This window comes from Pseudopipra pipra, chromosome 23 (genome assembly GCF_036250125.1).
Source record: "Pseudopipra pipra isolate bDixPip1 chromosome 23, bDixPip1.hap1, whole genome shotgun sequence".
Lineage (NCBI taxonomy): Eukaryota > Metazoa > Chordata > Aves > Passeriformes > Pipridae > Pseudopipra > Pseudopipra pipra.
In genome coordinates this window covers 5706700-5733014 of record NC_087571.1, presented here as the reverse complement: position 1 = coordinate 5733014, position 26315 = coordinate 5706700, and the positions used below count along the sequence as shown (strand labels likewise).

General features: G+C 51.6%; 1 long non-coding RNA gene across 1 annotated transcript; it reads right to left on the bottom strand.

Moving 5' to 3' along the window:
* Positions 1–4262: 4262 nt before the first annotated feature.
* Positions 4263–25586, bottom strand: LOC135401929 (uncharacterized). Its single transcript, XR_010424982.1, has 3 exons — positions 25473–25586; positions 11031–11115; positions 4263–7688 (listed from the first exon to the last, which is right to left on the bottom strand). It is a non-coding gene; the product is annotated as an uncharacterized LOC135401929 (long non-coding RNA).
* Positions 25587–26315: the final 729 nt, after the last annotated feature.

The following is a 26315-nucleotide window of genomic DNA, read 5'->3' as shown; positions in this document are numbered from 1 at the left end:
AAAAAACCAAGCCCTGGAAATGTTACAATTTTAATTCAGGAGCTGCGTTTTCCAAAACATCCTGAGTGATGTTCCCACATTCCTGCACAGTTCCTTTGTCAGATCTGTGGGACAAAGCACTGAGCCCACGGTTCAGCCACAGTGTTCTCTGTAAATTATGGATGAGGTTCCAGAAGTGTGGGAGCATTTATAACTCCAATATTCTGGCAGTGCTGCAGCCTGGCTGAGCAAACTAATCACTCAGAGCACATGCAGATGCATTTAAAGGAAAATCATGAGCCCCTTCCAAAAGTTTCCTGGTCAGAATTTATTTTGAATTAAGGACAAACTCACACACAAAGAGAATTGGCTCTTTGGACTGAGCTTTTGACTGGGTTTTGCTACAACTGCCTGTGCAAATGCTTCTGTTCCTGCAGCTCAGGGCTGCCTTCAGCCCTGCAAATTACTGATTAAAACAGTCACATCTCCCACAGAAAAAAAAAAACAAAACCAAAAAAAACCCACAAAACATTTTTCCACCTGAATGCAGCTCAAAAATTAACAATAATTTATGCCTTGTAATGTCTGTGTTACTTTGGGCACTGGAAGGTTTGAGAAACACGGAAAGCAGAGTCCTGTCAGAGCGAGGAGACAACTTGATTTTAGCTGACAGGTTTGGGGTTACTGCCCCTGGTGACAGAGAAAGGGCTCAGAAAGGGAGATGAAATCCTGCAGCAGCTGCTGCTGGCACTGGCTCCCTCCCTGAGCACAGTTGGTGCTGCCCTGCCCCAGCCTGGCTGCTGGGGGGGTTCTGGGGTGCTCTGTGCCCACCCCACTCCCAGCCCCACAAGTGCTCTGTGGGACACAGCTCCTCCCTCCCACTCCTTCATTGCCAGCTTTCCCTGGCACAGCTCCTGGCTGGCACTGGGCAGTGCTGCCCTGGGAGCCCAGAGCTGGCAGGACTGGGCACTGCCCCCCGGGGAATGAGAAGCTCAAAGCCACCCCCATTTCTGTTGGTGTGACATCAAGGCATCACCCTCTCCACTCACCATTTCCCAGGCTCTGTTCTGTTCCTTCATGGAAGAAATTCATTTTCCTTGGCACAGTCAGAGCAGAAACGAGCCCAAACTGCCACCTGTGACTCCTGGGATTTGCAAATATTTAAAATCTTGAGACAAGCTGCACAGATCTCGAGTGGATGTTGTTCAGACACTTCCCACCTCCTGCCTGGATTCCCTCATCCTGAGCTGCTCTCCAGGCCCTCCTACTCATCTCACAGGTGCCTCACATCTCAGGGAGACCATTCACATTCACTTCCCCTAATTAATAAGATGATAAACAGTCCCTGCTGTTTCCATCCTTACCTCGAAATACAGTTTCTGGCTCCCACTTCCAGCACATCATCCCTGTGCCAAGACCTGTCTGGCCCATCACTTAAAGGTCTCTGTTCCCAGTGAAGCACACAAGTGACAGGGACTGTGTTCTCCAAAAACTGCTCTTGAGAAACGAATGGGCCACGTTGGTTCTTGCAAACCACCTTTCGTTATCTCCCAGCTGGTTTTAGCAGTTAAACAGGACCAGGTGACAATTTTTGCTGTTCCTTGAGACCTTTAGAAAAGCCATGAACTGATGGCAGCACTTTGATGCTACAGATGGTGATCCCTCTGGTGTCCCACGTGGAAAGAATTACCAGTGCTTCTCTGGAGATACAACCTGACTCAGAGAAGGAAATGTATTATTAAACTTGATTAAATGAATCCACTGCATTTACTGAACCATGCAGCAGGCAGTATAGCTGGTTTTAGCAGCTCCAGAATATTTAAGGAAATGTTGCAGGTGGAGGTTCCTGTTCCTGGGACACACAATGCTGAGGATGACTGTGGGTGTCATGTGGCCCCATTTAAAATGTTGATGCTGATTTTACACTCACTGCCTGGGTTGTCAAGTGCCCTGCCAGGGCAGGGGGGGTCCAGACAGGCAGCAGGAGATTAGCTGGAGACTGGTGAGCCTGGAAAACATCCCAAAGTGCCACTAACCAGTGTTGCCAACGGGAATGACACGACAGGACACCCCGTGCCAGGCAGGCAGCAGCTGGTTCTGTCAGGGATATGTTCATGCTGCCTGGAATTCGGGGAGGGAAGGAGCCCCAGCTGCTCTTGGGTTGAAAGGAAGGGCTGGGGGGTGTCTGAGGGGCTGATCAGGGCAATAATCTGCAGGTACAGACTCGGTCAGGTCCAGACACCTGATGTCTGGCACAGGAGGTGCTGCTGGAGGAGGAGACAGACACAGGCTGGGAGCTGGAAAAAGAGGGATGGGGAATTGGGGAATTGGCAGAGGTGGAAACAAGGAGCTGGCCTTTGAGGGAAGGATCAGGCTGGATTTGCCCCCAGGGTGGCAGTGCTGAAGGTTCCTGCCTCTGGGGGGGTGCAGGGTTTGGCTGTGTCCTTTCTGAGGACTAAAGGCTGCTCAGCCCCAAGAACAATGTGAACTGTGCTCAGGGTAATTCTGCTCCATATTTGTGAAAGTTTAATGAATTAAAGTGCAGGACTTCCACTGTGTTCAGTGTTTCCTGCCTTCCCCAGTAGCTGTCAGGGCTCCTGTGATGTGGAACAGAAGCACCAGCAGACACACAAGTTGTGAAAACCTGAACTCCTTCCTTCTGCCACCCCTCCCACCTGCCAAAACCCACTTTTAGCTTTCCTGAAGAACGTTGATATTTTCCTTATCCTTTTGCTTCCTGCTAAACCCCACATGTGTGTCTTTCTGGATTATCACCAGGATGTGCAATCCAAACCCTTCCTGCTCCACAGATGGAGAGGGAAACCCAGAGCCAGGAGAGGTGTAAGGATGGCTGAGCCTCCCACAGTCGCTGGGGCTTTTTTTTTGCACTGAGTTTGCAGAGTTGATGCCTTCTCTGCTGTGTGTTCAGCATATTAATTCAGCTCCTATTCCCTGGGCCTGGGGGAGAGCTCCCTGACAAGGTAACCTGTGCTTCTGTCCCTCTGATAAGTGAGGCACCACTTTCAGAGTATCTTCTTGGTATCTCTTTCATGGCCTAAAGCAACCACCACATCTCTTTTTAATATCCGGGGTGAGCTCTGGGGGTTGAACATCCCCCACCACAACGTTTCCTTGCTCATCAGCTGCAGGTTTTGCTCCCCCTGGAAGTGCCATCCCGATCTTTGCCCCCCTGCCCTGCTGCCTGTGCTGCTCAGATTGGTCACTTCATCACCAGTGACAACCCTGGGGAGGAAGGGAAGGAATTCAGCACTCCTGGACAAAGGCTGCAGGGAAGGACCACACTGGATTTTGAGCCCTGGGGTTCACAGCTCGTGGTTTGTATGTTGGGATGTCCAAGGTTTCAGCTTCAGCCTCCTTGGAGATTCTCTGGAACAGCTTTCATTAGTTTCTGTGTAATTCTGGATCAGTGGATGGTGTTTTCCAAACAGAGCAGGAACTCCCCTTAAATCTAAAAGAAGAACATACATGGGCACCTTGGTGTCTGGGGTAGGAGCTGATTTTTCTATTTTCAAAATTAACTGGTAACTTGTAAAATGCCCTCTTCCCTTTAGTTCTTTCCTTTGGGAATATTACAGTGGGAAGGAGAATTTCTGACAGCATGTGTGAGATCTAAACCCCTGTGTTTCAACAGCACCCTCTGATTTCCTGTTCCAAAGTGGGAGAGTGATGCTCCTCTTAATGCTCCTTCTGCAGCAAACCCAGAGCCAAGGTAGGATGGAGGTCACCTGGGTGTCCTCCAGGACATCCCACGGGAAGGACCTCGTTGGTCCCCTGCACATCCTCTGCACAGAAGGGTTTTTAAACCACTGAGCATCTGCCAGGACCACCTGTTCTCCCCTCTGCTGAGCCCAGCCCTGCAGCAGGGCTTTGGAAGGAATGCCTTTTGGGACTGCCTGGCCATTTGCTCCTGCTGGAGTGGCTCAGCTCAGCCAGCCCCGGGAGCCCCTGACACACAACAAAACTCCTCTTTATCCCCAGAGGGCTCCTCCGTGCCAGCTCATCCCCCTGGTGCCAGACACATCATGTGAGCCACCAGCAACTTCTGCAAAGCAAAGCAAAGCCAAGCCAGGAACCAGCTCCTGCCTGGAAATCCCAACCTGGGGAACTCCCCCCAGATGCTGCCTGCAGATGGGAGCCCTGGGTCCCCTGGTGCCTGCCCTCAGCGTGGGATCTGCCCTGACATTGTGCCCTGCCAGAGAGATGCCCAGTGTCACCTGCCTGAGGGACCAGGGACACCTCTGGCAGCCTGAATTCCAGCAAACATGGAATATGTGGAGCTGCTTCTTGGTTCTGGGCTGATCCCAAAATCAGCCACCTGAAGTCCAGGCTGACTCAGCCCTCAGGAGTCATTTTTCATTTATGAACCGGGAAAGCTGTTTAAAAACAGAAACTTGGCAGCAACGGGGCAAAAGAAATCTCCTTTCAAATGAAAAAGTGAGAACTGGAGCGTGAGTTATAAGACAACATCTTTCTCCTGCAGTTGCCTGTGCTGTTTATTCCAGTTTTCCTTGTGACTGAACGAGATGGAAAGAGAAGAACAAGTTCTAACAGCTCTGGTGTGGCAGAAGAACCTCTTTTGGTGCAATACTCACCCGGCCAGCTGTGAAATGAGGAGCATCAGAGGTGCTCTCTCTTGCCAAACTCCCAGGAATGCTGAGGTGGGAACTCTTCCTTCCCAGAGCCTGCTGATTGAATCCACGTGAAATCTCTACTTGACAATTGGGTTCCTGTGCCTGAACCAGGGCACAGCACCCCAGGGAGTCACTGCTTTGGAAAGTTAACTCTTGGAAGAAGTGTTTGCTCTTTTTAGTCTTTGCTCCTTTCTTCTTTATTTCCTTCTTTCAAATATTCCCAGTTAAATGAAGTTTATGTGTCGGGTGCTGATGGAAGATGGGACACAGGAGGATGTTCTTCCACACCCCCTGTGAGGGGTTTTTCACCCAGGGTCACCTGCCTGCACTGGGCTGTGGCTCCAGCCCATTTCCAGAGTGGAACCCTCTTCAGGAGGTGGGAATGGTGCTCAGAAGTTCACCTGTCCTCAACAAGAAATCTGCTTCTATCCATCCCAACACACCCTTGAATACACACCAACCAAACAGAACTGACTGCAAATCCAGGAGCTGCTCTTGGGAGGAACTGGTCCCAGTTCTCTTATTTCATGGTGGCTGTGGTTCCTCCACTACTATTCCTACAATCCCTGTCTCACTTCCCACCCTTTACTTTCCATTTCTGCCTCAGAGTAATCCTTTTAATTGCAGCCCTGACTCAGCTGCTTTTTTGCCCCTGGAGATCCCACAGAGTTGTGTTTATCTCCTGGAAACGGGGAGAGTTCCCAGCTGCTGTGGGCTGGGAGGCTGCAGCCATGTCAGCAGAGCTGGGCTGATTCACTCTGACAAACAGGAGGAGCTGCAGGAACTGCCTGCCCCGTGGCTGCTGGAGTGTTCTGTGGCCATGGCTTGACATCCCTGGCTTTGGCCAGGGAAAGAATGTGCTTTCAGCTCCTTTGGTTCAATCCCTGTGGCATGACCGATGTGCAGTGGGGACGTGGAGGGGTGAGTCACCCTGCAGAGACTGTGGCCTGAAAGCTGATCCTTGTGGTGAGACCCTCCCTGGAGGAGAATCCCTGCAGCAGGAGGCTCCTGTCTCCTCTGCAGGACCAGGCTGAGCTTTATATGAGCAACCATCTCCATGCAGTGCCAGAGGAAACTCTCCTTCCCTCTCCAGTTTGCCATTCAAGCCTCTTGAAGAAGGTTAGGAAGGAACTGTGTGTCTGGAAAAAAGGAGCTCTGATCCTGCCTCCCACTGTCCCCCAATTCCTCAATCCCATTTCTCCAGGCTTGAGACAGAGCCCTTTCAAAGCTGAGCCCAATCTCCCTGCCAAGTCACCTGTTAAATACTGGGGAAATGCTCACAGTGAACAACATATTTATCCTTTCACAGCAAGTGACAGGTTTGGTTCAAAGCAAGCCCCATTCTGCTGGGATTTATTCTTGCAGTCTGTGTCTCCCATTCCTTTTTAAGAAACTTATTGAGTGCAGGTGATGTATTTTTGACATGATTGACTCTGACCTGCGTGTGCCTGAGCTCCAGGAATGAACGTTGCCAGTTCCTCTGCCTGTGCCTGGAGCACAGCCCGGGTGAGGAGGGCATTCCTCTTCCCATTGCAATGTTACAGCAAGAGCCCCTGCTTTCCAGCCGAGGAATCACCCCCGTGGTACCAAACTGCAGGCTGGCAAGAGCTGGGGATTGCAGAGAGCAAAACTGGGGGGGCTGTGTTTCCTTTGGATTTCATGTTTTAGTGGAGCTCAATCCAGGCTGAAAAAGAAAGTCAGGTGGGTTGAGAGTGGTGGCTGCTCTAGGGAACAGGCTGCCCGTTAATATTTCCATCTGAGGCCAGAGGCACTGGCCTTTTGGTGACAAATTCTGTCACCTTGCAACACTTCCACCTCCACATTTCACCCTGCAGAGGCTCAATTAAACTCAGCTCAGTGCTTCTTCCCCGAGCTCAGATCCATGGGGATTGTGTTACCTGGTACCTTGGGAATGCACCGTGGGGGTGCCTGGGACACAACCAGTGCTGCTTGCTCGGGTTTTGAGTTTGTCACACTTGTTACAAACAGAGGTTCCCCAAAAATGAGGTTTTTGCAGGAAAAACCAGCTCCTGGAGCCAGCCACTGGAGGGAGCCGCTGGAAGGAGGCTGGACTTGGGCAATACCGGTTAAAATGAGACTTCAAACACCTTCGAGTCACAGCCGGTCCTCTCTGCAAGCAGACACGAGCTGAGGGGGGATTTAAATACACAAGGAGTGGGAATCTTAAACCAGGTGAGGAAAATCACCTTGTCAGAGACCTAGGGATGAAAGGCAGCTCAGGTCGAGCTCAGTCACAGGATCTGCTGCCAGGTGACACCTCAGGTAGAGAGGGAGGGGCTGCAGGACAGGTGTCACCATCCCCCAGCTCCACTGAGGGTTTAACATGCGCTGAAAACCCTGAAATATTCTGACAAAGTGTGTGCAAACATCGTGGTGTGGGTGTGGGTGTTGAAGCTGAGGCTGGAAGAAATAAAGCACAGTGTGAACAACAATAAACCCCTGCTCAGCATTCCCCTGAGCCTTCTGTTCCCCAGGCTGAACACCCTCAGCCTTCCCAGCCTCTCCTCACACAGAAGATGCTCCAGGCCCTTCCCCATCTCTGGTGACCCCAATCCACCAAGCCCATAAAATGCTGTTGTACTGAGGAGCCCAGAGTTGGACACCATGAAATGTGGCCTCAGCAGTGCAGGAGAAACAACAGCTCTTGAAATGAGTTTGTCAGGAGTTATGACTCATAATAGTTTTAAGGGAGCTATTGAGTCCTTCAACAGCAATCACAGAGTGGTTTGGGGTGGGTTGGGTTGGAAGGGACCTTAAATCTCCCCTAATTCCACCCCCTGCCCTGGGCAGGGATTCCATTCTCTAGCCCAGGTTGCTCCAAGCCCTGTCCAAGCCTGAACATTCCCAGGGCTGGAGCAGCACCCACATCCCTGCTGGGTAACTCTGCCAGGGGCTCAGAGCACTCACCTGGATTTGTTCTGGGCACAGACAATCCCAGCAGTGCAGCTGCATCTCCCACTCGGGGTGTTCTGTATTTCTGGAGAGTTTCCTGCCTCCTGTTTCTGCCACTGCTCCTGAAGCCCAGGGAGATGAATCCTGAGGAGGGAGAGAGATGTTAAAATGTAAATGCAGGTCAGAAGGGTAAATGCTGCTTTAACATCCTCTCACTTCTGTGCTGCTCTCTGGTGCCTTGAAACCCAGCCAGCCCTGGGCTGGACTCTGCAAAGCCGAGCCCCAGCAGGCCTGGCTTTGCAAAGGCTTCAAAGGCAGCCCTCCTTTCTGCCTCTCCTGACTGCAGCCACTGGCAGCACATGGAAATTCCTCTTCTCCCTTCCCAGCCAACTGCTCTCCTCGAGCTGGAGAGGAGCCCCTGCAGGGCTCCAGCACCACCACCCATAAAATGGGATTCCAAGGGGGACAAAGCAGCTGAGTGGGGGGGAGGAGCAGCCCAGGAGAGGCTCAGGGACAGCCTGGACAGCAGGACAGCCACGACAGCAGGACAGCCACAGCCACATCTGTGAGGGCTGGGCACTTGGGGGGCTGGCACAGGGACACCCAGCCCAGCAAAGGGCTGCCCAGGATTGATTTCACCCCAGGGACACCCCGATGCACATTTGCTTAAACTAATTAACAGGGCAGCAGCTCCCTCCTCATCTGGCTTTGCTGCTGGCTGGCACGGGCTCCTCTCTGCATCGCTTTATTAGCTCTCAGAGCTGATCTTATCTAATTGAATTATCTCCTAATGATGTCTGCACTTTGTATATTCATCAGGAAAAGAGCAACTGGAGACCCCATGGTGCTTAGTGGGAAGGAAAGGAAAGAAGGGAGGGGAGGAAGAGGAGAGCAAGAGAAAAGGAAATGGAAAGGATGAGAAAATGAAAAGGATGAGGAAAGGAGGGGGGAAAAAGGAAGATAAAATGAAGAGAAAAGAAGGGGAGAAAGGGAGGAGAAAAGGAGGAGAAAAGGAAGAGAAGAGGAAAAAAGGAAGAGAAAAGGAGGAGAAAAGGAGGAGCAAAGAAGGAGAAAAGGAGGGGAAAGGGAGGAGAAAAAGCTTGATCTGCTGCCATTAACTTTGGGAACAAATTATTAGGAAACTGAGGTTTGAGGGTAAATGACCTGGAGAAAGGATTAATAGGAATTCAGGCCAGGATGCAAGAGTCAGCTCAGACTGAGAGCCCAGTTATCTCCCCAAATGGATGAAGGAAAAAACACTTGATAAATGGTGACAATAACAACAATAAACCCAAAGAAACTCAAAGCCCCAAGAGCCCCAGCAGGGCAGTGTCTGGGGCTATTCAAGAGGCCTTTTTCTTCCCCACATGGGGATCCCCCACCCCTTCCTCTGTCCCCCACGTTCTGCAGCTCAGTGCTGGAGCATTCCTGATCCCCAGGAAATGGAGCCAGGAGGGAGGAAGGTTCTCCCAGCTTCCCAAACACAATCATCTGAAGGGCTCGGTGTTTACAGGCAAATGAAAGAGAAAAGCAGAGCTGGAGGGGAAATTCAGCTGGCAGTCAGCTGGGGATGGAGCACCAGGCTATGTTTAGCTCTGCCAGGCACGGAAAAATATTTATTTCAGGCCTCAGGGCTGTAACAGGGGGCACTAATTAACCAGCCAGGGATGGAGGCCACTCTTCTCATGCCTGTCTGAGCCCAGGGAGCAGCTGCAGCAGGAGCTGGGAACACTGGCTGGGGCTGCTGGGATGCTGTTGGCCCAAAGCAGAACCAACATCAGCACCCAGGATTTTTTAAGGACTTCGTGGCCACAAGGCTGGGAGGACACCAGTCTGGAAGTGGAGGGATCAGTCTGGTGGGGAATGTTCAGCCAATTCAGACCTTGGGATCAAGTTTCTCCTCGATTTCCAAGGTCCTTGGGTGTGGGGAGGTGTTTGAGGGCTGAACTGCTGAGAGGTGACAAAACACAACGTGGCAGCTCCTGACAGGAGGGAGAGGAGGGAACAGGGAGAGGGGTGATAAGAAAGCCAGGAGAGAACAGAGACTGCAGGATTGTCAGGTCCCACACAGTGGGAAATCACTGCCAGGACCAGAAAGAAAAATGCCAACCCACCAAAAAACCAGGAATAAATTCCCCATCTGAGTTTCGAGTAAACCCCGAGGATTTCACTGAATTCCCCCCTGGAGCAGCTGCTGCCAGGGAAGCACTGACTGTGGCTGAGCACCCAGGGATCAGTTTGCTTTGGGAAGGGAATGAACCATCCTAACAAAACACCCAGGGCACAGGGAGGCTGGAGGAGGTAACAGCACTTCTTTCCACCCAGTCTTGCTTGATTTTCCTGGTTCCATGCTGTGTTCTTTCAGGAGCAGAGCCTGGTCATGGGCAATCCCAGCTCCCAGCACAGGCTGGGTTTGCTGGGGCAGCACAGCAGATCTCTTGCTCTGCACGTATCCAAGGAAATGTCACCTTCCCTGATTTCTTTTAAAGTCTCCCCAACGAGGCCTGGGTGCTAACACATCATGCACTTGCTGAGTCACACCAGAAAACAAACACAAAAAGTGAGAGGAGACCAGGGAAGCAAAACCAAAGAGGTTTCCTGGGGTTATTGTAGCTGCTTTTCCATTTGGAACATCTTATAAAATTACTCAGGGGAAGAAATCCTGAGCATCAAATTCATCAATATCTTTTAGAAAACCCACTAGAAGGCTGGTGGTGTTTCTAGTTAAAACTCTTATTTCCATTCTGGGCCCTTTTCTGCCTCCTCCCATCCCCACCACAGCATTTTCCCTGTGGTTGGCAGGTGAAGAACTCTCCTTTCCTCCCCACAGCTCTCTGTACCAGGCATTCCTCAGGAGCAGTGTCTTCCTGAGCCCTGCCCACCCCCCAGGACAGTCTGGAGCAGTGATTCTCACATTTGGGGGGGGTTATTCCATTTGCTGTCTGGGTCCCTGTGGAGCCCAGCATTGCTATAGAAACAGGGAGGCAGGAGATGTGCTGGAATCTCCTCACCTGACTGGAAGCAGCTCCCACCTCCCCGTGCTGGAGCCTTTGACAGCCTGACCTTTCCCTGGAGCCTCCTGTGCTTTGTGCACAGACACAATTAGCTCTCATCTGGCCCCAGTAAAACCTGCTGCTGCAGCCAGGCACTGCCAGCTGCATTCCTGGGATGGCTGCTTGGAGGGGGGAAACAAGGAGAGTGTGCTGGACCACAGCCCAAGAGACACTGTGCTCCCTCCTGCCTGCTGGGCACCCCTGAGCTCAGCCCAGGCACGGAAAATCCAGGGAAAAGGGACTCATTTGAGTGTGAGCTGCTCTCTGCACCCCTCCCCTGTCAGGGGATGGGGGCAATCCCACCTGGGATGGGGGCAATCCCACCTGGGATGGGAGCAATCCCACCTGGGATGGGGGCAATCCCACCTGGGAGGGGGGCAATCCCACCTGGGATGGGGGCAATCCCACCTCCTCTGGGAGTACCTGGACATACCTGTGTGTCTGCAGACTCTGCTGGAACTGAAGGATCTTTGAGGTCCCCTCCAAACCATTCCATGATTCTGCCCCTGCTGGATGCTCTGCAGACAAAAGGAAAGAGGTTCATCCCTGAAAGCCCTGGATAAACAGCCCTTCCAGGGCTCCCGGGCTTTGGATTGTGGCTCTCTAGGAATTGCAGCACTGGTAAGGAACACCTGGGTATTCCCGAGGCTCCTGTCAGACAATCATGGGATCTGGGGAGCCCTGGGCTGGTTTCCAGCCCCAGGACAGCCCAAGCCATGGACCCAGTGGGACAGAGCCACACCCCGTGTCCCACCAGGGGCTTTCCAGCCTCTCCCAAAGAGCCCCTGGACCCCTGGAGCTGCTCCCACAGCTCCTCCAGCAGCTCTGGGGTGCCCAGCACAGCCCAGCCCCCCTCCCTGCACAGAGGGGATCCATCCCACAGCACCCCAGCGTGGGCAGCCTGGGCTTGAACACCCCCTGCAGCTGAGCTGGAGAGGACTGGAAGAACTTATTTATAAACAACCACCAGGTTTGTCTGATAGCCCATAAAGCTGGTTTTCCTTTTCCCCAGGCTCTCAGGATCAGACAGATTTCAGCATCCATCAGCTGAACAGAAAGGACCATCCCTGCCTGCCTCCAGTGGCCTTTCCTCAGGGCCCAGCACTGTCAGCTCTCCCAGCACTGGGCTCCCGTCACGTCCTGGAAAGGCAGGAGGGCACCAACACATGGAAGTGTGTTTACAAAAACCCCTCTGCTCGAGGAAGACAGGCTGAGCATTCCATTAAAAGAAGATGATCTCTGTTTTGACATCATTTTCCCTTTTTAAAACTATGAAATATTTCTCATTTTTAAGAATAAGTCAATCTCTCTTTGGGCTGGAGGGATGCTGGTTGGGTTGTTGTTTTTTTTTTCCTCCCCCTGAAAGAACTGGAAAATTGGTGCAAGTTTGGGTTTTTTTTTTTTCTAATAAAAAAGAAATAAAAAGAGTTCATTAAAAGGCTTTTCAGCAGTGGAGACAAAACAATATTTCCCCTCTCTTGCCCTGTTCCCACTGCAACAGTGAGCAAGTGCTCAGGGAGCCACAGCAAATGGCCACAGCCATCCCAGCATTAATCAGGAACTGCCAGGAAAAGCAGGGCAGTGCGTGTGACAGGCTGGGTTCTGTGGGAATGCAGCTGGAGTTGTTATCTCCCGACAATCCACTGCCAGCTCCTGCCCTGTGCCTTTGGCTGGGACCTTCCCCCTGAGCCCAACCCTCGCTGCACACGCTGGAGCTCGCTGATGGCAGCTAATGAGCCCCGGGCTGATTTATTGGAGCCGGGGGGGGTTTCTCCCTCTCTGGGGCTCTGTCACCCAGGGGTGGCTGCACTGACGTCAGGGGGGATGTGACCAGGGCCAGGAGTGCCCAGCACACCCCTTCCATCAGCTGTGCTGCCTGCAGAGCTGCCTGTCCTCCCCTGCCTGCTCCTCCTGCCTGGAGGCAGCAGTTGCCAGCACGCTGCTAAATGCTGTGGAAATTCCTTTTCTTCCCGTGCTGGGGCCGTAAAATCTCCTCGAGCTCCCCCTGTGCTGCTGAAACACCCCCTGAAACGCCGCTGGAAAAACCCACCCGTGGATTTTTCCTCCTCCTTCCCTCCGTGCTGGAGCTTCCCCAGAGCTCCGTGTCCCCCCACTCCGCTGCTGCCCTGCCCTGAGCCCTTCCAGCAGGACCTGCCAGGGGCTGGAGCCACCACTCTGCAGCCCCTCTTTCAGCCTTCCAGCCACACCTGAAGGGCACAGAAGTGGAGTTTGCAGCCAGAGCTCTCTGCAGTGCCTGCAGGCTGGGGGCTTGGCTAATTTATCCTGCGTGTGCAGCAGCATTCCCCCCGGGAATCTGGGGGCTCTGAGTCCCTGACAGAGCCACGCTGACACCAGTGTTCTCCCACCACTCCATCTGCAAATCTCCTTTCAGCCCCAGAGTGACACAGCTGGAGCCAGGCAGGGACACAGGGAGGGGGGACTCAGGGCAGCAACTGGAGGGCAGGATGGATTTTGTCCTGCCTGGTGCTGCTGCAGCCACCTCTGCTCCTGGCACAGCAGGGACCCAGCTCTGCTCTTGGCTTTCAAGAGATTTGGTAATAGGAATAAACCATTTCATAAACAGGAGGGAAAAAAAAAAAAAAAGGGTAGAGAGCGAAAAAAAAGTTTTTAAAATAGAAAACTTCATCCCCAAACCTGCTCTGGCAGCCATTCCATGATTTCCGTGGGAAAACAAATGATTTCTATTGGATCAGCACATTTGTCATTAAAAGCTGGGTTTCCAAATTCCTCCTCACAAAGCACTTGGATGGGAGGCGATTCCCAGGAGGGAACAGCTTGTTTGATGTGTCTGAAGTGCCACGTACACTCCTGGTGACATATAAATAATTAACAACCATAAATATGCACATGCAGAGCTCCAGAGAGAGCCTCTCCTGTGCCTGTGCCCACAAAAAATGGTTGTGCAGAGTCCTTTGGAGTAAAAATAACAGCAGCACCTGCCCTCCCTGGGTCACAAACCTCCAGCACAGACTGGCATCAGACTCAGAAACCCAAGATTTTAACTCTGCAGGCCCAAACTCTGCAATCCTGGGCAAAGCCAGGACGTGGTTGACTACTTTCTTCCTCTTTTCCATGTGTTTTCTCCCCCTCAGAGCTGCCATTACCCCTCATCCCGACGTTATCCCCTCCGAGCCCAAAACCTGCCCCGTCAGTAAAAACGGCCCTAATAAACGCCCCATTGTGTGTGCAGCCTCATTTCTGGGCTCTCCAAACAAGGGAGGCTGGGACTCCACAGAAAGCCAAGTCCTGGGTGCCTCGTGCATTCTTTCTTCACAGGAATTGGGCTCTGCTTGAAACGGGGTTTTATTTCCCAATCACAAACGGGCCATTCACGCCCCGAGAGCAGCTCTGCCCCCATTCTCAGCAGGCAGGGCTTGACATGGGGGCCCTGATTTACTGCTGAAAATATGCCCCTGAAAATATGCCCCTGAAAACATGACCCTTTTCCCCCCTCATGCAGCTCTGCCTTTCTCTGAGCGGCTTCCAAATCACGATTAAAAAAAAAAGAAAAAAGTTGGTGTATCTCATGATCAGCTCTACAGAAAGTGAGTCATTCCTGGCTTGCAAAGGGCACATTCATTTAAAAATCTGAAAACCCCTCACATACTTAAGGCACCTCCTAAGGGGGGGGGCAAGATCCACCCTGCAGGACTCTCCACTCCCCCTGAGTTCAGTGGCTGTGGGAAAACACAACTGAGGCACAGAACTGCCCAGGGAAGGGACTGAAGATACTCCCAGAAACTCCAGGTGCAAAAGCCAGGCTGAGAGATGGCCCTGAGCAGGCTGCATTTCTTCCTTCCTTGCTCTCCCAGCAGCCCTGAGTCAGAGGCTGATTCCCAAAGGATGCAGCTGAGGGGGCAGAACACGGAGCTGTCACATCCCATCGCTTTTGCCACTCGGCTTCAAAGCCCAGAGACCCCCCCAGGGCTGGTCCCCAACCAGCTCCTCACATCTGCAGCCAAAATGGGAGCCTTTGAAGAGCCTTTGTGAGAGGCTCAGCGTGGGGCCTCTCCTCTCCTCTCCTGTCCTCTCTCTCAACATGAACCTTGGAGTGGAGAATCCCCTCGAGATGCACCTCCAGCAATCTTACTTCAAATGGCTTTTTTTGTTTGGTTGTTTGTTTGTTTTTCCAAGGGATCACCTATCCCTGGGTGGCTGCTCCTGCTTCCTTGGCATTACTGCTGTTTGTCCTTCTGCTGGTGGGTTTATGTTCCATTTTCCCTCCTCTCCTGGCTTGAAAATGCCCTTTGGTGAGTTCAGCTCGTGCTCAACTCCATTTATTCCTCCAACTGACAAACCTGTGCTTGGAGCCAGGCAGGAAAACTTCCACTTCATGGTCCAGCAACGAGCTCTGTGGAAGTGATGCTGCCTTGAGAGTATTATTTTTAGGGAAAGAAACACAGTATTTTAATTGACAGGGGGGTTTAAAGTTTGATGGATTAAAATCTTAACTTCCACAGATTTAATCTTCTGCTGAAGTCCTATTTTTATTCAGTGATGGCACAGACTTGTGGGTGATTTCTCATTTCCCACTAAATACGGAGCAGAATTTGCTCCTTCCACACTTTCCTGACCTGGGCTGTAATTAAACAACAAATATTTGGGCACATGTCCGGGAACAACTTGTGTTCCAGCCTCACCAGTGCTTTGGATTTCGCTCTGCACAGTCCACCCTGAATTCAGCCCTGCCAGGAACTGCAGCTGCCAACTGCAATTTTTGGCTGGGGCAACCAGGCAACTTTCAGACATATGTTAAATTAAATCTGAAAATCAGCATTATCGGTCCCAATATAAACAGGGGGAGAGAGAACAGGATTTGCACTTTCAGCTCCATGGGGTTTGAGGTAATAGGAGAACACTCCAGCATGGCATTGTTCACCTGAACAGGAGTCCCAAAAGCTGCCCCACTGCAGGTTTTTGAGGGCATTTGTAACCCCCCCAGCCCGGATGTACAGCTCAGAAAAGCCAGAGCCAGCTCTGCAGCTGAATTCCTGCTCAGCCATCCCCTCACCAGGCACAGAGTGGCCCAGCTCCAACAAAATCAGCAGAGCTGCAGGCACTGACACCAAGCAAGGATCTGGCCATATGTGGATTTGGAGGAATATTTTGACTTCATGTTTTGCAGGCATCGTGCAAAACATTGGCTAATTGGCAACATTTGTATTTAAAAGGCAGTTAAAATAGGAGCTGTATTTATATACCCGTGTATAGAAAGAGATGCAGAGTGGGAGGAGAGAGTCTAATGAATAATCTCGAGGAAGGGAGAAGCAAGAACTCAGTTTTAGGGCAGCAACAGATTCCCTTTCCAGCATCTTGCAGTTAAATCCCAGCCCGTTTCTTTGCAGGCCTTGGACCCCTCTAAGTATTTGGGTTTTTTTCCTTTAGAGAAAACAAATACAGGACTCTTAAAGACCAGCCAAGTGGTTTTTAGCAAGGTGTGAAGAACTGCCCCCAGCCCCTTCCCCCTTTGCTGCCGAGGGAGAGGCAGGAGAGAAAAAATGGGAGTAAAACTGAGCCTGGGGAGAAGGGAGGGGGGAGAGAGAAGGGTTTGGAGGTGAGGTTTTATTCCTCTGGTTCGATTGGTGATGAATTAAACTGATTTCCCCAAGCAGAGCCTGTCCTGCCTGGGACAGCACCTGGGGAGGGATCTCCCCCTGCCCTTCCCTCGACCTCCCATCACGTTTTCTCTCCCCTGTCCTGCTCAGGGGGCCGGGATGGAGCAGCTCTGGTGGGCACCTGGCACCCAGCCAGGGTCAATCTACCCCAGATGGGCAAATATTTGCTTTAGGTTTGTTTGTGTGGAGCCTGATACGAATCCCCACACCGACCCAGCTATTCATCAAGCAAAAAAAAAACCCTATCCCATTATGAGTCCCTGCTGCAGAGCCAATATTTGATTTTAATATTGTGTGTACAGGCACTTGTAAAATAAACAGGCCTGTTTGCATTGTTATCTGGGCTCCTGGAGACAGTAAATCAGATATGCTGCTTTGCTCATTTTCCCCTGCCCACAGCAAGTTCATACAAAACTTTTAGGAAGAGAACAAGACCAAGTCTGACTGATACCAGTGATACCAAGGCTCTGGGAGCTGCCAAGGCTTCCAGTTCATCCTGTTGGTTGCTCACACCACCAGCTCACACCCAAAAACGTGTTTTCCCCGTCCCATCAGATACCTCGTGTCTCAAAGGCTCCTCCATGGTTTGAAACCCCCAAGTTTCAGCAGAGGCAGCAGTTCCAGAGCCAGATGTTCAGATCCTTTCCAGCCCTGGGATTATCCCTTCACACATGAGCAGAACCTCGTTGAACAGTGGCTCTACCAGGGACTCAAATAACACGAGGAATAGCAAACTGCTTTTGGAGGGTGGTCACCAAGCTGGGAAATAATTTCTCCCCATTGCAATCAGCTGGGCTGGTAATTCCCACCTGCCTGGGGCAGCCTCTGCCCCTTCCAGCCTCCCCCAGCCAGTGGCACTGGGCTCAGCACCCAGTTTCTTCCTAAGACTGGTTTCTCACATCAGCCCCACCTCCATTCCACACGGTTGGGTTCAGCATCCACAGCCCTCCAGTCCCTGCATCCTGTTCAATCCTGCAACTCCTCTCAGTGTGGCAGGACAGTGTTTTCCCTCTGCTTGCTTCCCAGGGATTGCTCCCTGCAAGGCTGAGGGAGCTGCAGATCCCCTGGAATGTGTTCCTGGGCACAGGCAGTGCTGGAGCTCTGCAGGCTGTGTACCAGATGTAAACCTCCAAAAAGCCTCTTCAAGCAGCACCTTTGAACATTGCAAGGTTTTGCCTCTGTAAATGACCCTGACTCGGGGTAACTGTTGTTCCTCAGGTTTTATTCTGAGTTATTTTCCAGCTCCTTGAGCCTGGATTAACCCTTCCAAGCTGACGGATTTGTTCTGGTGCAGATGAGGAGGAGAAGTTTTATTTCTCCCCCAGCCCTCTCTTGCAGTTAATCTTTTGCATCTGTGGGTTCCAAGGCTCTCTGCTGGCTGGGCAGATGTTTTAGGAGATAAAGAGGCTACCAGAGGAATATCCCAGCTGTGTCCTGCTGGACTCAGAGCCTTCCCTGTGTCATTCCAGGTTCCCTCCCTGTGTCCCTGGGGGAAACCAGTGAAACTCTGTTTGCTTTGATCAGACAAATGTTTCTTCCCCAGTAGCTCCAACTGCACTATTAGAGCCTCTTTAGAGCCCTAATTAAGGTTTGTGCCACTTAAATCAAGTCGAACACCATGCAGAGAGCTGAGTAATGGGACCCAGCTCTCCCCAGCAGTTTGGTTCTTTCCTCCATGAAGGCAAAGGAATGACATTCCTGCAGGGCTCCACTGGGAACTCCTAGGGGCTGAGCTCCTGCCTCTTCTGTGCCAGGCTCCAAAAAAAGAGAGAGTGGGACGTGTTACCTCCTGCAGGAAAGGAGCCCCTTGGCCAAGGGGAGTCCTCATTCCCCGCCAGGAAGGCTGTCCAGGTGTGACCTGCTGAAGTTCTCTTTGCCCCCCAAAACTCCCACTCAACCTGCAAAGCTTCCAGTGCCCTCTGCACTCCAGACCCTGCTGCAGGGCTGGCCTGGCTCTCTCCTGGCTGATCTACACAGTGACCCTCAAACAGGATCCACTCTGCTGTGTCCATAAGGGAAGGGTGTTTTTCACCTGGCTTCCCTATAATTTCACTTTCTGTGGCCTGGGAGGAATTGCCTCCTCTCGGCTTTTATCCGCCCGGAAAGCAGCGGGTGTCTTCAGTGCCTCCAATTCTTCAGGATAAATGGATTTGTTGCCTCACCTGTAGCTGCTGCTTAGTAGCACTGCTGTTTATGTTATGGCTGGGATGTGCTGATATCCATCTGCTTTTATTTCCAGATTTCATTCCGCTCCTTTACGTAAACAAGAGCCAGTAAATCTCATTCCACCAGAGTGCATTAATAATGAATTCACACCCAAGCCTCTTTACAGGCTTTGGCTTTAGTTATTGTGTTTACACCTCCCAATAAGTAACGTTTTTGCTCTCGCACAATAATAATTCTGCTTTCAAAGGACCTTAGAGCTGGATGTTGAGAGTGCCTGGGGGAACTGTTTGTGAACCAACACTGGGCTGGGGGTTCCCACCTGCCTTTCCTGTCCCCTGCACACGAAACCCCTCCCTGTGCCTCTGTTTCTTCAGTGCCATGGAACTGGAACTGGAATATTTCTTCCCCCCTGCTCTAGGAAGCAAGCCTGGTTTTGGGAAGCATTTCCCAGGTCACCAGCATCTGGCTCTGGTGACTTTTTCATGTCTTCTATTGATTTATTTGCAAACTTCAGGGTCTCTTTAGGCCTCCTGTGAACAATGTAAGTGGGTCGATGAGAACTGAACTCTCCGAGCAGCAGCGCCCTAATTACTGTCCAGAATTAACGTGCTAATTGTGAAATGGTGTGGGATTCAGCTGCCTGCCTTCAAAAGCCCTTTCTCAGGGTGCTTGGGGCATGTTTGGGCTTTGTTCTGGGGCTGAAAAGGGGGATTGCATGAACCTAATAAAGCACAGGACCGTGCTGGGGGTACCAACACACACCCCAGTGGGTCAAACCCCCCAGATTCCAAGCAGAGAGCACAAACTGCTCGACTGCAAGAGCTGGGAAGGGTGGGAGAGCTGCAGTCCCTGCAGGAGAGCAAAACCATGGCTTTCAAGCCTTGGAAATTTATGGTCCTTTCTCCTTGTACCAGCTAGACTTGAAGAGTTATTGGGAAAAACAGGCTTCGAGTCCTTTGTATCATTTAATGCTCTCAGAGATAAATAGTCCGTGACATCATCTAACAAAGGGAGCAACTGCAAAGGAAAATTGTTTGGGCTTGGCACCTATTGGGACTAGAAAACATATATTGAGTTACATTCTTTTTTTTTTCCAGGCCTTTTTCTGGTTGGTGCTTGGGGCCAGAGAACTCCAGAGCATGAAATAATTCCTGCACGTGGTGTGTTAGTCAGGGATATCAGGGACTTCTGGCTCAGCAGGACAATGCCCTGCACTCCCTGTGAGTCAGCCAGCCTGTTCCCAGCTCTGGGCTGGCACTGGTGTGACCCCAAGGAAGCCATTCCTCCTTTCCCTGCTGTCCTACCCCTCTCCCAGCTATTTTCTGGCTGCTCTTGGCAGAGTTTTTTCTTACACTTTACCCCAAATCATCTCCCAGCACAGCGCTGAGCCTTGCTTGGCTCAGGGGGGCTCCTAAAGATCCTGGGGAATGGGAACAATGACACCAAGGTGCCACTGTCAGCACAGACACAGGGACAGGGAGCCCTGCCTGAAGGCACAGGCACCTCCTCAGCAATGGAGCTGTTAAATTACATCAGGCTTTGGAGGATAATAAAGGAAATCCCAAGTATTGTGGGTCCTTTCCAGCCCCTCACGCTGAGCTCCCGATGTGCTGCTGCCTCCTCCCAGAGGAGCTGCATCATCCTGGGTCAGGGTGTCCCTTTTCCCCATCACAACTGCCAGCAGCTCAAAAGACAGAGGCTTTCCTGCTTATAAATCAGAAATATTTGGCAGGAAAGCGCTTTCCTGAAGGAGAAGGACCACAACCTTGGGTCTGCAGCAGCTGAGCAGCACAGCCCCGGGCTCCCCAGAGCCTCCCTGCCCCAGCCCACCACTGATCCCTGGGAACAGAGCAACAGCCCCTTCCTGGGAGCTCTGGCACAGCCCTGCCGTGCCCTGGCACCGGAGGGCTTTGCTTACATTCATTAGCGCTGTCTGCATTTGCATAAGCAGCGTCTCAACAAGCAGGGCCCTTTATCACCGTGATTCATGGCACTGACACAGTGGATGGTTGTGCTCCCTGTGCCTCGGAACTGGGATGATTTATTCATCGGGGGGGGCTGCCATGAAGTCACTGCCGTGGCTGTTGTGCCTGCACACAATCGGAGACAAGGGCTGGATAACAGAGGTACAGAGCAGGATGAAAGGCTCCCGGGGTCCCCCCTTGTCTGTGCCCTTCAAAGTGTGCAAGCAGAGGGCAGGAGGGGAGCAAAGCATGACTCAGATGCACTGGCAAAGATCTGGGGGCCCAGAGTGGATCATTAGGAATTCCTGTGGTATCTGCCCTAATCTCATTAGCTGTGATGGATTCTGGTGATGCCCACGCTGCAATTTCCATGGCTGTGCAGCACCAGACCACTTCAGGTCCATTTTCTGTGGAGTGTTTCCAGCAATTAGTATTCTCCTCTTTTATCTGAGGGGTCGTGGGTGCCAGTGCTTTACTGAGAAGAACGGGCTGGGAGGAGAGGGGGGAACCAGCCTCTCTCCTGCAGGGAAAGAGGATAAAACCCAGCCCGCCACAGGGAGAGCAAGAGCTGAAGTCCCACCTGCTGAGCTCTGCACGGGCCACCTGCAGATCCATCTGTTTTTCCAGATTAAATCCCAGCTCCATCTTCTCGTTTCTCTGTAGGAAAAAGACCTCAAAGCAACGTGGTGTGCAAAGCCACACTGTGGGACATGGGACACGTTCCTGGAGCATCACCTCTCAGGGACTGCCCAGGCCCCCCAGCCTGGCCTGAGCTTTGCTCTCACCCACCCAGGGATCCCGGCAGGAGCAGCATCCCACTGGCTCCTGGGAGTGTCTTGCTATCAGGAACAGCTTGCCAGGAGTATTTTAAAATGTCTGCTGGTGGGGAGGTTAAACCCAAATGTTCCTCCCATCCCCTCAGTCATAGATTGTGCTGCTCCTCCAAGCTCTCAGCCTGTTTGAGGGGTGAGGTGTGAGCGGTGCCATCCAAGTGCAGCCTGACCTCCCCGAGTGCCAGAACACAGTTACTTCCCTCCTAAGGTTTGGTGGGAGAAAGGAAAACACTTCTCCCTTTCAGAGAAGGGTCTCACAAGATGCTTCAAGCTGTTTTTGGCTCCGTGTGCTCCCCGGCAGGGTCGGGAGCTGCGTGTGCAGCCGCAGGGACGGGGAGCGGGGGAAGCCTCTCCCTGCACTTGCTAAAACACAGACTGAAAATAATTTCCACGCTCCCTCCTCTCCCTCTTTGGCAAGACTGTGCCTGTGAATCCTTCTGGCACTGGAGAGGGAGTGTTCTGCCTCCCTGCTCCGAGGAGGGGTCAGGGAATTGAGCTTGCCAGGAGAAGAGCTTTGGGAAGCACCCGCTCATCTCGGCTCCCCCCGAGCTGCTGCCCACATGTCCCAGGCTGGCAGTGAAGACACCGGGCTGTGTGTGCCACGCACATCCCAGGAGATGTGTCACATCCCCACGTGCTGGAGTTTCCTTGGGAACCCATCTCCCGACCTGGGGAAACCCTCACAGCTTCCCTCCCATTAATTCCTCCTTCGTTCCCAGCCTGCTCCGCCTCTCCCCGGCACATTTGCCTGTGTCACAGAGCTCATCCCCCTTCCCTGGGTGCACAGAGCACATCACACTTCCCTGAGCAGCTCCTGGAGCTGATTCTTGGATCCATGATCTCAGCTGGCCCAGCCACATCTCCCTGCAAAGACCTTCTCCCCCAGCCAGACCCTCTGCAGCTCCCTTTGCAAACTCCAACCAGATCTCTGCTGCTGTTTAATGCCACCCTGTGTCCTAAGAGGATTAAACAATGTCTCTGGGCACCTCTCATGGTGGTGCCAGCAAATATCTCACACATAAAACAGCAACACGAGGGCGAGGCTGCCCAAAATTGCCAGGAAAGCCTAAGGAAGCAAACACAGCCCTCGAAATTCCCTGCAATCCACACGACAGCAAACAGATCGATGTCACCCGAAGGGGCCTGAGCTGCAGGATCCCTTTGTCATGTTTGGTTTGTCTACAAAGTAATAGTGAAAATGGATTCAGTTTCTTCACACAGACAGGCTTTGTTCATTTCAATAAGATGGATTTTTTTTTGTACATCCCTCCCCCCACATCTCAGAGGTGGAAGTATAGATATGAAAGACTGAGTTTTCCCAAAGCTACTGCAAAACTCCTCCAGTAATCCCATCACCAGGGAAAAGCAGGATTTGTCAGTGGCAGCTCAGGTGTCCTGAGGGCAGAACTGGAGGCTCTGGGATGTTTTTTGGGAACTGGCAAAGCACCTCAGGATTCAGATGAGCCTGAGGGAGTTTTTCACAGGCAGCTCTGGGAATTGGAGTTCTAACTGAACTGAAGTGTTTACAAAGACCTGACCCCTCAGGCCCAATTAGTTTAGACTGAGCTGAACACAGGATGGGAAAGGCTCTTTAAAGGCTCTGCCAGGCTCTGCCTCCTGTTACCTCTGAGCTGCCTCTGAGCTTTGGTCACTTGGGGAACCAGACTGCAGGGCAGAAAACCCCTTTCCCTGCTGGGCTGGGGCAGCGAGAAGGCTGAACACTGACACCTTAGGATGGAGCCTACAACATGCTGTGCCAAGGCATCTCATGGGAAACTGCACCTGAAGAAGATCATGTCCAGAACTTGTCCCGGCCTCTTTGCACTGCTCTAATGTAAAAAGAGGCTTAGGGGACAACCAAGCCCAGGATAATCAAAGGGGGGTGTCCCCTGTGGTGGGAAATCCCAGGATATTTTACACAGTGCCTCTGGAAAGAGAAGTTGTGGGGGTTTTTTTTCCATCCATTTCCATTCCCTTCCTGTTCATGGACATCACAGCAGTTCGAGTTTGGCTGGATGATCTCCAGAGGTCCCTTCCAAACCCCAGACATTCTGTGGCTCTGTGTTTCTGGGCATTAACCCCACCCTGGCACACAGGGAAGGCTCCCTGTTGCTCCCTCCTCAGTGGGGACGTGGCTGCTGGAACCTGTTCCTCTCATCAGTGATTCCTGATGGGTTCAGAAAATAACTCCTGGTGAAGCACCTTATTGTACCTTCCTGGCAGGTGTCTAATCTATAGATGTCAGAAGAGATGCAATAAACTTGCTTTCTCCAGATTGGGCTGTCTCTGGGCTGCTCCTCCAGGTGATGGATGAGTGTTACCTGAGATCCCTGAGCAGCAGCCGTAGCTCAGAGCTCTAAGGACAGCCAGGAGCTGTAAATGCTGCACTGCTTCACTGCCAGAGCAAACAGGAAGCAATAATCTATTTTCCCTGCAAAGGTTAACTCCTTGGCACCTGCAGAGGACAAGAGGCAGGCGGGGACACAGCAGCTCCCAGGTCCCTCAGTGGCAAAGCAGGGAGAGCTCGAGGTGGAACCAGCTCTGAGGCTGGAGAAAAAACCAGGGGGAAGAGCTGGAGCATTAAAAAATAGCAGGAATGGGTGTGGACTGATCTTCATCCTCCCTTTGCTGTCAGGCACTGAACGCTGGTGCTGGCTGTGTGTGAGGAGCAGAGCAGGGCTGGGCACAGCTGGATGCAGGGCACAGCTGGATGCAGGGCACAGGGACCTCAGTTAGTGCTGAGCCTTCTCAGTCCCTGCAGGAGCCTCTGCCTCTCTGGGGTTGTTTGTGGCCCTCCACACCCTCACATCCCTGGACCAAAAGCAGCAGCACGACCCTGTCTGGCTCTGGGACTGTCTCCAGAGGCCAGCATGGGCTGGGGGGAGCAGTGCTGTCATTTCTGGGCCAGCTTTCAGCAGTGTGGTTCCTCTGAACACTGCTCTGGACAGCACAGCCCTGCTCCTGGCTTTCATCTCTGTGTTAGAGAACAGCAGGATTAACCTCTCTGTCCTCAGGTTCCTGACCCAGGCCCTCCCCAGCACAGATCAGTGCCCATCGATTTTTAACTGCCCAGTTCTGATCCTGAATCTGTTCTGATTTACACCCCTGGAGTCGTAGCCACTTTTATTTATTTACTTTTTCTGTGATCAGAAGTTGCTTTGATGGTTCTGCCTTCCTGCTGCCAGCTCCTCATCCCCCAGTGACCCTGCTGAGGGCCCTGCCAGCTGTGCCAGCCGCTGCTCCACCACCCACCTCCTCTGCCCACACCCCCAGGGCAAACTTGCTTCAGCAGGAGCCTGTAATTTAAAATCTATTAACTCTGAGCACCACCACAGCACATAAGCTTAACTGGCCCTTGCACCACTGCAGTGAGCTCCTGTCCCAGTTGCTGCCATAAATCAGCCCAGCTGGGCCAGGCCCCGATCGATGGGCAGGAATTATCCCCCAACATCAGATTTCATCATACATGGCTTGAACGATTACTGTGCTCTCCTGTGCTGGCAAGAATCATGAAAATTAATGGTCTCCCTGTGCCCAGCAGAAATGTTTATGGGGCAGTATCACCCACCCTGTATTTCTTACTTAAAACCATACATTAATTTCTTCGCACTTACAACCAGTCAATGGCTTTTTAAATTTGCTGTTGTATCAAAAAATACTGAAACTTTATGGGATATTTTTTTTTTATCCATTGTTTTACAGTCTCCTTCTCCAGAAAGCTTTTAATGCTCCTTCCACAAGAGTGTTATGTCCCACTAGACTTTGTCCTGTGCATCTGCTCAGGGGCAGGGTGGGCACAGGTTGGATAAATGTGTCTGTTCCTGGGACAGATCAATGTCTCCCTGCTCCAGAGCTGTCAGGTTGGCATGGCCTGATGTGGATCATCCAGGGAATACCAGGGGCTGGCCTCAAAAAATTGAACTGGGCTTGAGTAGATTTTCCCAAGCAGGATTCAAGCCATGTTTTTATACTGCAAATATTTATCCCTGTCACAAAACTTGTGTCGAGCAGGTGGGTATTTGAAACCCTGTGACAGGGACCAGCCAGCCTGAGCTCAGTCCCCTGCTCTCCTGCCTCCACTGCTCTTTGCACCCACCTGTCCAGGGGAATATTTCATGCAGACACTATTTCACCTCCAAGGATCTTTTGAAAGATCTGCTTTCAGCCCTATTATGGATTTTTGTGCAAGCCACAGGGAGATTACAGGGCTATTCTGATCCCTGAAGATGCAATCTTTTTGACCTTGGCATTCTTATAAACAACATCACACACTTACCTGGTTTTAGGTGGCAAAATCTCTTCCTTAATCTCTTTGGTTCCCAGCTGTCAAATATATTTCTTTTTGGTATCTTGGAAGCTCCAGAGATTAATTTGTTGCCATAAATGGTATAGTCTGTGCTGTGAGACACAGGGAGGAAAACATCATTAGTAGTGGAGGACAGATAACAAGTTCTAAACAACAAATGTTTTTGATGCAGTTACCTCCAGATCAGGAGGAGGGGGAGGCTGATTTTCCACTTCTTTAGAAATGGCAGCCATTAAAAGTTTCACATTTTTGTGCATTACATAAAAGGAACGAAACAGTTTTCAAGACGCACCATAACAAACTTCAGCCTGTCAAATTTTCCAAATTATTGAGCTGTTGAGAAAACAAATTTCATTTTGAAACAACCCTCTGAAATGAACCCCTCAAACTTCTCCGAGAACATCACAACAGGATGTTTTGACACTGAGGCACTTCACCTCCATTGGGGAATGTTGCCAGAATCGACACAAATTCCTAAAACACATCAATTCCAACAGAGAGAGAAGCATTTATTGGAGCACACAGTGAAATGGAAAAAAAAAAAAAACAGTATCTCTCAGGCTCTTCATGTCAGAGGGAAGGACGAGCAGCAGGTTCTGTGATTTAATGTTGTGTCACCCAAACTCTGAAGGACAGAGCCCCCCCAAAACTTGCCAGCATTGATGTTCACATGTCCCTAAATCCCTTGATTTGATCTGAGGCCACGGGGACAGTCCCCTGTGCCAGAGAGGGCACGATGACAGCCCAGAGCAGGCTAGAGGAAAACACACCCGTGAGCAGCGGGGAGGTGGAGCAGTGGGCAGGCACCATCAG